The 12,523-nt window shown below is 42.4% G+C and overlaps 1 protein-coding gene across 2 annotated transcripts in view; it reads left to right on the top strand.

Moving 5' to 3' along the window:
- Positions 1-12,523, top strand: part of FGF12 (fibroblast growth factor 12) — a 390,802-nt gene that overhangs the window by 151,231 nt on the left and 227,048 nt on the right. The gene's annotated exons all lie outside the window — the stretch shown is intronic.

Raw genomic sequence — 12,523 nt, 5'->3', positions numbered from 1 at the left:
TCCGGGTTTGGGAGAATCCAAATAAACAAAATTCCCGCTCTCTCCCTCCCTCCTCCTTTTTCTGATTGCTGGAGTGTGATTGCATGACTTTAAACATTCATTTCTTCTCCCTGAACTTCTAAGAAAAGGCCAAAGAAGAGTATACTGTTTTCAAAAGAGAGAGCTGGCTGTTTAGTTTAACCTTTCGCGTCTCTGGCTGCTTTTTATGTTTTCTGTGGGCCGAGGCAAAAGCACTTGAATGAGGCGAATGCTTGAATGGAGGAGTTACTTTAAACAAGTCTAGGAAAGTTAGTTTAAGTTTTAGCTGAGAGATTTTAAAGTATTCCGTTATTACCCAAATTAAGGCAAATGAAGGACGTGTTTCTTATTTATCATGGATATCATGGATATCTGACATGAAATTAAAAGAGAGCTAGTATTGGATCTCGTCTGTGTTAGTAAGCAAACAGCATCACAGGATTTTATAGCTGGAAGAGAATTTAGCCATCACCTGAAATAACCCTTTGGTATTATGGAAGAGGAAATTGAGTCTCCCAAAGGAAGTGACTTGCCTTTGGCCATACACTAGGAAAAAAAGTCAGTCGTGATTTGAAACCAAACCCTCAGAGTCAAAATCCAGTCCCCTTGATCCTGCATCTCACAGCCTCATAAATGTAAGCAACTCAACGGAAAGCTAGTCATGGTCTGAATGGTTCCCCCAAACCCGAGAGTTAATTCTTGAACAGTGTGGTGTCCATGGATTTTCCTATTGTGTGGTTGGTAAGACACTGAATATTTCTATGCCATAGTTAAGGAATTTAGGTAAATAAAAATCGCCCCTCTGTTTGATAGGACTGTCACCCTTTGGTGGTTTTCCTTCTAGTGGAAGCAAAAAAAAGATGTCAAGGCTCTGAATTCCCTTGGTTGCATTTCTAACCTGTAGCCATAGGCATTCAATTATATGAGTAAAGAATTCACATTTCTTTTGCTGGACCCCCCCCTTTCAATAACTAAAAATCTTCCAGTTAAATAGCAGAGAACCTGGGAGAATGTCGTCCTATCATTGGCTGCTTATTGGACTTCCATAAGCATCTTCTTAGAACGGTGAATTTCAGACCACTTTGGAATTTATCTTGTTATTTTTTTCTACCTGACTACCGTATCCCTCTCCTCTCATCTGACTCCATCCATACCCATGTATCTTCTCGGAGAGATTCTGGATGGGTACTTTTCTAGTTGAAGTTTGCCAGATGGAGTAGGATATTCCAAAGATGTCAACACTTGTTAAGCCATCCAGAAGGCTAGTGCAGCATGTATTTCATCTATCAACCCAGGGATTTAATCTGTTCTCAAACTGGCAAATTTTCTGGTTTTGAGATCGGGTGCTATTCTTAATACTAACAAAGCAAAATAATGAAACTGTTGGTTAGCTGTCAGGAGCCATGATTCACTTGCTTGGGGAGAGCCTATTTATAGTGAGCCCAAATCTCCAGACTGGCAGAATGGATCACAGCACCAGACAGGGCTTTTTAATGATTTGGGGGGTGGAGAGGGAGTGAGGGGAGAGAAAATTTGCTAAAATCTGAAGAATATCAAAGTCAGAGGGATTCTATAAAGGGACTTTCCCACCTCTACTCGGGCAAACAATACCTTTCTGTCCTGTCTCACCTAGATCTTGTCATTCATAAAACCATCTCTGGGTGAAGTACCCAGATCAAGTAACAAATGGCACAAGAAGATTGAGGGAAGGGACCTGATAACAAATTCCTCTAGGATGCTGAACACTGCTTGAGTCTAGGCCCTTTAACTCCTAGGTAAGAAACTTGTTATTTGGACTCAGAGTCAAGTGCACATGATACATCTGAGGCCACAATCACCTAGCAGCTAAGAGACTGCTGGTGATTTACCTACTGACTGGGGAAATTCCTCTTCCTCTTGCTCAGTACCTTGGCTCTCCCAGTTGACCCATCTTTGGATAATATACAGACACAAAATTATGAGTGAATCTGGGCAAATTATATAGATTCTCTTTGAACAAAGGTGAAATGTGGAACAATAAAACAAGACCAGGGGAATATTGATGGACTTTACGCTCTAAGATGTCATGTTTTCTTTGTTAATGTAAAATAGTAATATTCCTATTTTCCAATCAATATTTGTTGGTTTGAAGGGATAAGAGAGGGCATTTGGGAGTATCAGTCATTCAAGCATCACTTTCAAGTCCTGAACCCTTCAAGTGCCTTGTTAGATTGTGAGAAAATGAACTGCAAAGTAGAGTTGCTTGGGATTAGCTTCATGGATGCTGTTCTGAGCTCTGTGTGAGAGGAAGGGTAGAGGAACAAAAACTGAGGGGTCCCCAATTCACTTCTGAGCCATAAACTGTCTTTGGGAATACTTGTGTTTCCTAGTTCCTCCTCCCATGATCCCCTCAATCTCAGTAGTCAGTGTGTGAGTATAAAGCAGCTCTTTAAGAAATGGCATTGTTTTTGGAGAACCTACTTAAAATAAGACCAGATTTCAAGAAAATTATCTAGGAAATTAGTAGTTGCCTTTGGCTACTATAATGATGCCCTCTCCCACTGGCATATTGGTGTTGTCCTATGGCTTTTACATTACTGGAGGGTGAACAAAAATGAATGAAAGCTGGTGAAGTGGTAAGCACTTGAATAATGTCCCAGCCTCTAAAACTAGCTAGAAGTGAGAGAGCTACTACATGAAATGTGAATCTTACATAGTCAATAGGGGAGATTTTCTCAGGGAAATAACATATTCCAAGTGAAGTGATAGGTGTGTGTGTGTGTGTGTGTGTGTGTGTGTGTGTGTGTCAAGTGATGTATATATTTTCCCATTAACTGAACACCTTGGTGTATTAAGTCAGAGATTTATTTGGAGATACTATATGGTGGACTAGATGACTTTTGAGGTCCCTTTAGAATCTGAAATTCTGTGATTCAGTGTGAGGAAAGATGTGCCCAGAAATCAAATAGGCATAAAGTACAATCAACACCGTGGCATTTTCCTTCATCTATGGAATCTTCTTTCCTTATAGATTTTGAAGGAGAATCAATGTTTCATTAGAAACATTGAAAAGGAACTATTACAGACCCCTTTTCATGGTATGGATGCATATGCTTAGAAGAAACAATTGTTTCTTTGAGCTCCCCCAAAGCTGTGATCCATGATCCATGCTTTAAATATAGCAAAGAAGTGAATTAAAAGTGAATTAAAACTCATTTTGTGAAGTTTCAGTGGTCTCATTTGTTTGGGTACTTGCTCTTTCCACTCAGACAAATCTTGTTTATCTGAAAGGAATTCTGTGCCCTTCATGCTTTCCTAGGTAAGTCTGCTTTGGATGGTAATCTCCCTGTGCCACATTTTGCTATCAGACAGTTTGACATAGAAGATTGAAAACATCACTGACAAGAAGCAAAACACTAGAGAAAGGAACAGAATGCTCATCATCTGATCTCTGAAAAGTCAAAGATGTTTTCTAAGTGGCTTGAACTCTTAGTCAAGGTAGGGCTTGAAAATGAGTTTCTCTCTCTGTTGAGGTGTATTGAGACACATTTAAAATTCCCCCTCTTAGAAGAATGAGTCATGATTCTGAACCACAAAAATCAGGAAAATGAAATGCATTTTAGTTTGACATTTGTCATCAGGAATTCTTTCTCCTCAGAACTCCACCAGAGGGTTAAACTGGCATTTTGTATGGATTTTATCATCTCCTTTCTACAATAGGACATTCAATTCTTCAAATTCTGTTTCTATTGTAAGTTCATGTTGCCTTTGTAGCAACTCCCCCGATACCTTGATTCTTTTATCCCTCAGAAATCCCATCAAGCAATAAAGGATTAAAACTTTGAAGTTTTAATGAAGTTGATCTTCTTGAAGAGAATTAGAAGATCCATTTGCCAAAATGCTAACAGCCTTCAAGTTTGGGGGAAGGGCAAGCAGAACTTGGGGAGCAGAACTTTCGGAGCCAAGGAATGTCTTACAAAATCAAGAAGTCTTTCCTCTACTGACGTTGTCACTGTTAGCTCTCTTTGTCCTCGATGAATATCCCATTGGTGTAGGGTGTCTCTTGATAGTTGACTTCCCCAATTTGCTTCTCTGAAAAGGACTGTATTCTATTACACTTTATTTGCTTGTACTTCAATAGACTTTGTGAAATTTATTGCAGACAGGATATCTGCCAGCCACCCTGATGAGTGATCCACCTCCGAGCACTGCCCAGCTCTCACTGTAACATAATGAAATTTTAAAAGAAAATGGTACTTCAATGATGACATTTTGTGGTTTGAGTATCCTTTTTGCCATACATCAATATAGCTCTGCGGTCATCATGAAATCACTACTGGCCTTGTTCCAGGTGAAGATGAGTATCTCTTCCCCTGTGACTCTACTTGTCATCCTTGTGGCTTTTCAAATGGGAACATCCCCATCTCCATTGCTACCACTCCTTGAGAAGCTGCCTCACCATCACTTTGCCCCCCTTTAGTACAGAAGCTTCTTGAGTGCAGGCGCTGTTTCCTCTCTGTATGTATATCCCCAGTGTTGATCATGCACAGTGCTTGGCACCCAGCAAGTACTTAATAAATTGTTTTTATTCATTCATTTCTGCATGCATGTAATCCATTCAGGTTTCTTAAAGACAGTGGCTTTAAGTCAGGCTATATAAAGGTCATGTGAAGACACTAGGCTTGTTTATTCTAGAAAAGGGAAGAATTGGGGAGTACATGATCTTGTCCTCCAAGTGGTTGAAAAAATGTCATGTTAATCATATGAATTTTGCATGACTTCAGGTTTTATATGCATGTGTATGTTTCTGTACATGTACAACTGTACGTGCTGTGTGTATGTTTGCAGAACTAGGAACAATGAGGAGATTCTGAAGAGAAGTAAATGTAGGGGGGTTGGTCTCCAGGGTGGGGGAGACGTTCTAAGCCCAAAGCAAAGAAATGGGCTGCCTAATTGATCAGCTTGGGAGTTCTGTGTCACTAGATGTGCTCAGACATGTGTGTGGTTGCAGTAGGTGACCTGGGAGATGCCTTTGTTCTACGTCTGACTTACAAAAAGGTGATCTGTATTCAAAAGGCTTCAAACTGTTGTCTGGATGAATGGGTGACTTCAGGATCTGAATAACTCACCTCAAAGAGGAATAGGCAGCTGGAGAGAGAATCTGGTTAAACATCCTGAGAGATGCTAAGCCTGCTCACAGCAAACCTGCGGCTGTGTGCATTGATCCCAGTGCTCTGGAGAGTAAATGAGGACACAGAGAAGGCGGGTGAGATCACAAGGTCACCTAAATAGACTGTCTCTGTGGATCTGTGTTGTTATGTGTGTGCTCCAGGCCCGGGGTTCCAGGTAGGTCTCTCTCTCTCTCCCTGGATTCCCAGCACCCCAGAGACTTTGAGGGGAGGTAGCTCCTCGTGGAGGGGAAGAGACACTTGGGAGCCCTGGGTCCAGAGAGCTATTCTTTCTTCGGCTCAATGTAAACAACAGCTTTAGATGTTTTGAAAGGGGGAGAGAAGATTGCCAAGCTCAGAGAGGTCAATCCTTGCAGAGGGCAGGCTGCTCCATTCCTTTGATGGTGAGGCCTGTTGACAAACAGCTGGAGACCCCGCACAAGGCTCATGTGACCTTGACTGCAGAGATACTTGGTAGAGGACTAATATGTTGGGACTGTGGTAGCATATTCATTTTGGGATTCTTGGTTGTCCATAAAAAAGGTATATACATTAACAAGGTCTCCTGACCTTTATTAACTTCAAAATAAAGAGCAGATTTCCTCTGGGATTGGTTTCTTTTCATGAATCCTCTTATGGAGAGTTAATTTAAAGGTTGGAAAAGAGGATGGGGTTTTGATATTAGGAAATATGAGAATGTTTTCTACACCATTGTCACAGCAGAGATTTTGGCAGATGAGTCCTTCTTTTGCTGACAAGGTCCAGTCTGAATATTGTTGGATTGTGACATGCTGCTAAAGGATAGATCTAGAAGGCACTCACTGGCAGGGGCAGGGAACGTGGAGTGTTTATTCCATCTCTGTATTCATGGGGCTTCAGAAGTGTAGCTTAACTCAGAAATCCATCTGGGCATGACCTGACTGTGCTTTGTGGTCAGATCTCTGCCTTAGGGAGTTTTGACTTCCTTCAAGACACAAGTCAAGGACCCCCTTCTACATGAAGCCTTTGCAGATCCCCAGCCACTAAGCCTAAGCCCTGACTCTTTTCAGTTTACCTACATCGCAGTTATTTCTATGTATTTTCTTTACAGGTTTTTCTTTAATTTAATTAGAGATGGGCCTCTTATATTCCCCATTATAATGGAAACTCTTTTCAGAAAACAGTTACTTCATCCTTGTCTTTGTAATCCTAATGCCCAGCATAGAACCTGATGCATAGGAGCTAATCAATCTACATTGATTAAGTGCCTTCTGTGTGGCTGGCACTGTGCTAAATATCAGGGATGCAAAAAGAGTCAAAAAGATAGTTGCTGCCCTCATGGAACTTCCAACCAGACAAGACAGACAGTATGCAACCAATTGCTTATTGCTTGACTGAAACAAGAAATGCCCAAATCCAATAATGCAGTGTTTGTAGCATCTATACCTAAGAATCTCAGGAAGGCAAAAGAGAGAGCCCCTGGCCTGAGGAAGGAGCCAGGCCAGGACTCTAATCACCAGGACTGTCCCCTCCATTTATTCTCATTGCAGTGAAGGCAGCACCTAGGAAATCCAGGGCTCCACCTTCTTGAAGAGGGCCCAGAGTTGAGAATTCAAGTAATGACTAAGACTGACTGGGAGGGGCTCTGAGTACAGTGACCCGGAGCAGGGCTCAGGCTCTTGCCCCACCGTTGGGTGCTTGATTATGATATTCAAGTGGCAAACAAAGAGATCTCCACAATTTTAGAGCCAGATCCAGCTTGTCTTTTCTGTCCCTATCTAAGTCAAGAGTTAGGGGAAATCTTGTAGTTCGGTGAGGAAGCAGAGCAGGCAAACCTGCTCCAACCTTCACATCACAGCAAGCTGCCATGATGAAAGCTGCCTTTCTACTAGACAGTTCCATCAATCTAGGGTTTTCTCTCCATTCTGCAGTGGGTGGAAATCAACAGATCTTTGTTTCAAGTATTCAGTGCAAATTCTTTGAAGTCCTACCTTCCATCTCTCCCTGTGCCTCTCCCTTGCTGAGTTCTGAATCCTCACTACAGCCTCAGATCACTCTACCCCTTCCTAGTTGCCCAGGCTGTTATCCCAACTCTCACCTCACTTTCCTCCCTATAAAATCCTGACCCTTACAGTCATCCAATTCAATTTCAATATTAGCCTCTAGCCTTGGTTTCTTTACCTGTTTGTCCTGCTGCTGCCTATCTCTTTGCAGATACCAGTCTTGGATGACTTCCACTAGCTGCCTCCTCTCCTCTTTAATGAATGAGACTGAACACCAGTGGGGACAGTCACATAACCGTGTTGACTGAGTGCACTCAAAATATGTTCTGTAATCTCAGCCAACTCCACACTAACAGTTCTGCTAGATTACGATTATTGATTGCTTCTTCTTTTTTAAAGTCACCTTCATTTCACACTCCACTCCCCATGACTTCCCTGTCCCAAGTGATTCATGTCTTATAACAAAGAAGGAAGAGGGAGTATGGGGGAGGGAGGGAGGGAGAGAGAGAGAGAGGGAGGGAGGGAGGGAGGGAGACAGAGACAGACAGACAGAGACAGAGAGAGACAGAGATAGAGAGAGACAGAGAGAGACAGAGAGAGAGGGAGGGAGGGAGGAAGAGAGAGAGAGAGAGAGAGGGAGGGAGGGAGGGAGGGAGGGAGGGAGGGAGACAGAGACAGACAGACAGAGACAGAGAGAGACAGAGATAGAGAGAGACAGAGAGAGAGGGAGGGAGGGAGGAAGAGAGAGAGAGAGAGGGAGGGAGGGAGGGAGGGAGACAGAGACAGACAGACAGAGACAGAAAGATAGAGAAGCGATACACAGAGACAGAGAAACAGGGAATAAATACTTTAGCAAAGTTAATGTGAACGTATATGTGATCATCCACACCCACACTCCCTCCCTTCTGCAAAGAAGGGGAGAACAGACTTGGTCATTATAATTCGATGATGTTCAGTTTGTTTTGTTTTCATTCTTTCTTCCTGAATTGCTGCAATTGCTGCGTACATATTACTTTCCTGCAACGTGCATCAGCTCATTCAATTCTCCTCATATTTCTCTGAATTCTCAGAAGAACAAGATTCATAAATTACACTTCTGTGTTCTGGTGGCCCAGCCATGTGCTGGGATGTCCATATAGAACGATTTGTTGAGCAAATCCCCAGGTGATTTTTCTACCTTTTTCTAGTCATTGCTTCCACCAAAAGTGTTGCCATGCATGTTTCGGGATCTGTGGGACCCTGCTTACTATCATTCTCATCCTTGGAGTATACAATCGCAGTTTCTGTATAAAAAGGTACCAGTGTTTAGCCGCATTTTAAGCCTAATTCCAAATTACCTTCTACTTGCTAACTCCCCTAGCACTGGATTGTTGTGTCTATCTCTTCTGCAGTCCCCTTCACCTAGAGCCTTCGGCCTTTTGCCGTCTCTGCTCCTTTGATGGGCGTGAGCTAGAACTCCAGTGATCTTGATTCCCATTTCCCTTGTGATTAGTGCCTTGGAAAACCCTTTCCAGTGGGTGCTAATAGTTTATATTCGTTCCTTTGAGAACTCTTTGTTGATTTCGTACTATATCGGCTCATTAGTAGGTAAGTGACTTGAGGGAAGAGACGATTTTTGCCTTTTCTTTTAATCCCCAGCATGTAACAGGGACTAGCACAGAACAAGTGCTTAATCAATGCCATTCACTTGGGGGTTGATATACTTGGGTCACTACACTTTATTTCCCTTCTCTCAGTCACTGCTCCAGCCAAACTGGTCTTCACACTATTCCTCTTGGGTTTTTGCAAATTGGCTAGCTTCCATGGCTACTCTTTGAATCCTTTGGCTCCTTCAGAATTCAGCTGGAGTGCCACCTTACACATGACACTTTTCCTAAAATCTCAGCTGCTACTAAACTCTTCTCTAATAATTTTTATACATTTGCATATTTGTGTGTGTGCATGTGTGCATGTATATATGTGTGCGTGTGTGTGCACGTGTGCATGCACACTGGCTTCCCTGATAGAATGCAACATACTTGAAGGCAGGCAGTTCTCTATTCTGATATTCTCTACCTGCCATCAGTCTAGTGCTTGCTGCGTAACAGGCACTTGATTGGTGCTTTGGCCAGGGATTCACTGAGGGTATTGGTCTTGTGTAACCAAAGGTAGATCACTAACTTTTCTGAATTTCATGTGCAAGTATCTTTTTTATTTTATGGAAATGGTTATGGAAAATGTTTGTTTTATTCCATAAATTAAAAAAAATTAAAAATCTAAAAACCTAAAATGATGGGGTTGGTAAGATCCCTTACAACCACAAACCTGTCCTCCTTGGTCTGTTTGGATTGTGATGTTTCTGCACACATTTTGTTAAATTGTTCAATATATATCTCCCCCTGACCAGCTACTTTGACTAAAGCTGAATGAATGAAAAGCCAGCATTAAGTCGGCATAATGAGCCAGATATTTGTTGAGTTTAAAGAAAATAGCTATAAAAGGAAGATGGTTCTCTGCTCAAGGAAATGATATTCTAATAAAGGGAGGTGATATGTACAGGGGAGGGGTGACCTGAGAAGGGAGTACCCGTCTGAGCAATCACAGGGATGACCAGTTGACCCATGGACCAGCCTATTGGCACACTCAAGAAGAAATGGCATTGATGCCAAGGGCATGATGTAGAAGCAGAAGTCAGAAGCAGGCAGGTGGTATTCCTTCATGGCAGTAGGGCCAATGGCTAGATGACCATATAGGATGGAAAGGGGAAATGTGAAACATGGTCTGGTCTGGGGCTGATGACATATAGAGGACTAAGTATATTTATACTCATTCAAAAGTCAGGACAACTCAACTTTAGACAGGGTTTTCAAAGCTGAGTAGATGTTCTTCCCTCTGAGTAGATATTGGTAGGCAGCATGCAATACGGAGGGCTGCAGTAAAGAGTGCCATTGCAGGTGACCCTGTGCTGGGCACAATGGCTAGGGGCTAAGGGACAAAGGGCACGCTGCTGCATCCTTCATCAAGTGCGCTCTTGTCTGGAGCTGTGGGCTCCAACGGATAATTCTTTTCTTCAACCAGAACTTGTCATTTGATCAGTTTAGACAGTTCCTTTTTTACCAAATAGCATGCTTTCTGCCATGTTCTTGGAGAGTCCCCTGGAGTCCTGAGCGGTAAGGAAGCTGATTGGGATCATAGGGCACTAGGTGTCGGAGGTGAGCCCCGGTCCAGTTGTGCTAGGCTCAGAGGACTCTCTTCAGCCACAATGCTCTGTGGCTTCTCTTCACAAATCTGACTGCAGCCCGGAAGTCCCGCCCACGGACCAGTTCATTCCGTGTCCGGGGGGTTTCCATGGTCTCCGAGTTTTGGGAAAAAGACTGATCTCATTTTCTCACCTTCCATTCATTTCTTTGTCTGTTGAAAACCCGCTTTGGCTCTGTCCAGTCTAGTGTAATCTTTACAAGGTCATCACCGATCCCTTCGTTCCCAGATCCAACAGCCTTCTTTCTCAGAACCCATCTTTTTTCCACTTCTGCAGCATTTGACCCCATTGAGCAGACCCCCAACCCCCACACACCTTTTCTTCCTGGGTTTTGATGACACCATTTTCCTGTTTTTCTACTGGAGAATACTCCATAATGTTTGCTCAATTACCAACTTTGCCTGGGGGTTTGACTATCGTCCCTTTTAAAGCTGACTTCCAGAAATTCCTTTACAGCTCCAGGGTGTCTCTTGGTTCATTCTATCATCATCAGCTTCCATTTGGACATTTCCAACTGAATGTTCTATAGACATCTCAAACTCAGCTTGTATGATACAAAACCTTTATGTCCAAATCGTCCCATTTTCTTGACATTTCTATTGATTTTGGGGGCACTGACTTCCTACTAGTTCACCTCTCATGCTGAAAATTTCTTCCTATTGACTAAGAATATTTTTGGATTTTTTTCTCTGTGTGCCTGTAGTTTTCCTCCAATTGGATGTAAGCTCTTTGAAGTTAGGGAATTATTAGTTTTTGTCCTTTAATCCTGACTAACAAACTTTCTAAGGCAGTGTCAGGCAAATAATAGACAATTAATAAAGGAATATTTAATGAATGAACCTAACTGAAGCATGCTTAATTACTTAAAGAATGAAAATTCTACTATGAAGAATCTAGTGTGGACTTGAGGAAACCTAAGTTTAAAGGGAGATGAAAGTTAAAAAAGAGAAATTGGGGGGAAAAGTTGATGGTTTTAAAATTTTTCTTGTGCTTTGTTTGAAAGAAAAGATCTGTTTTTTTCTAATAGTGATATAATGATGGAAATTTTCCACCTCTGGGTTGTTGATTTAGACGATGTTGCTGATCACAGCTGTTACAAGCTGTCTTCACAAGTAGCCTGAATTAAATAATACCCTCTCTTATTGAGCATCAGGGATGAAAAGGCAAATGATTTCCACAAAGGAAGGATCCCTGGGCAAAAAACTATAAAAAATAAGAAGAAAGAACAGTAGGCTGCGGTCAAACTAGAATCTCCTTGGTCAGGTGTAGGCAGGTCAATTTCACATTGGGAATAAAAGATGAAGAGGACAGAGGGACCTGCAGTGGCCAGCAGATCCCATCCTCTCCAAGAAATGCTTACCTGGTTTGCATTCCTGACTTTTGTTAAAATAAACAGTCCATTTTAGGGAAGACATGGGGAATGGATGTGGGTAGAAAGAAAACTCTACAAGTTGTCCTGTATCTTAGAACTTGGACAAATGTCTGGTGCTCTCTCCATTGATGTGATGACCCTTGGAGGGGCAGGGGAGGTAGGCTAGCTTGCCTTCATCCATTTGGGCTGCAACCCTTTCCATAGTCTCCTGTGTCGGTGTTCTCTGCAGTTTTTCTCAGGAAGTGAGTTGGCATCTTGTCCATTACCATGCTGCCTCCCACATGCTGCAGCTCAAGTTTCCTGAGCAGCCTACCTCCTCCTTCTCCACCCTCTTTCTAAAAGCAACAATAAAGGGAAAAATACTTTAAAATGGAGTTGGTCCTTGTGTTTCTCAAAATGACTCTCCTTTGCAGTGTGCCTGGCACCCATGGTGATATGAATGAGTTTTGGCTTAGTTGAGAATTCATTTCCAATATGGCCTGTTTGCTGGGGGACTCATTTTCTAGAGTCAATGCCTGGCTACCAAAGAAAGAAGTCACTTTGTCCCTTTGATTTCCTTTTTCTCTGATGGCCAAATGCCTTAACTGGCGCCAGTGTACTCAAAATCATTGATTCTAAGAGTTTTCAGGGAACCTCAGAGACATGCTCTATGACATGCCAAGTCATATTTTGATGATGTAAATGTGGGGTTCCTCCCTGTCTTTTGAGGTGGCTCATTCAGGTTTTTGAAAGCTCACATTGTTGGAAAGAGTCTGTGGTTTGCCTT

This window comes from Notamacropus eugenii, chromosome 6 (genome assembly GCF_028372415.1).
Source record: "Notamacropus eugenii isolate mMacEug1 chromosome 6, mMacEug1.pri_v2, whole genome shotgun sequence".
NCBI lineage: Eukaryota > Metazoa > Chordata > Mammalia > Diprotodontia > Macropodidae > Notamacropus > Notamacropus eugenii.
Note: the sequence above shows the minus strand (reverse complement) of the source record. Positions and strands in the feature narration are given on the sequence as shown.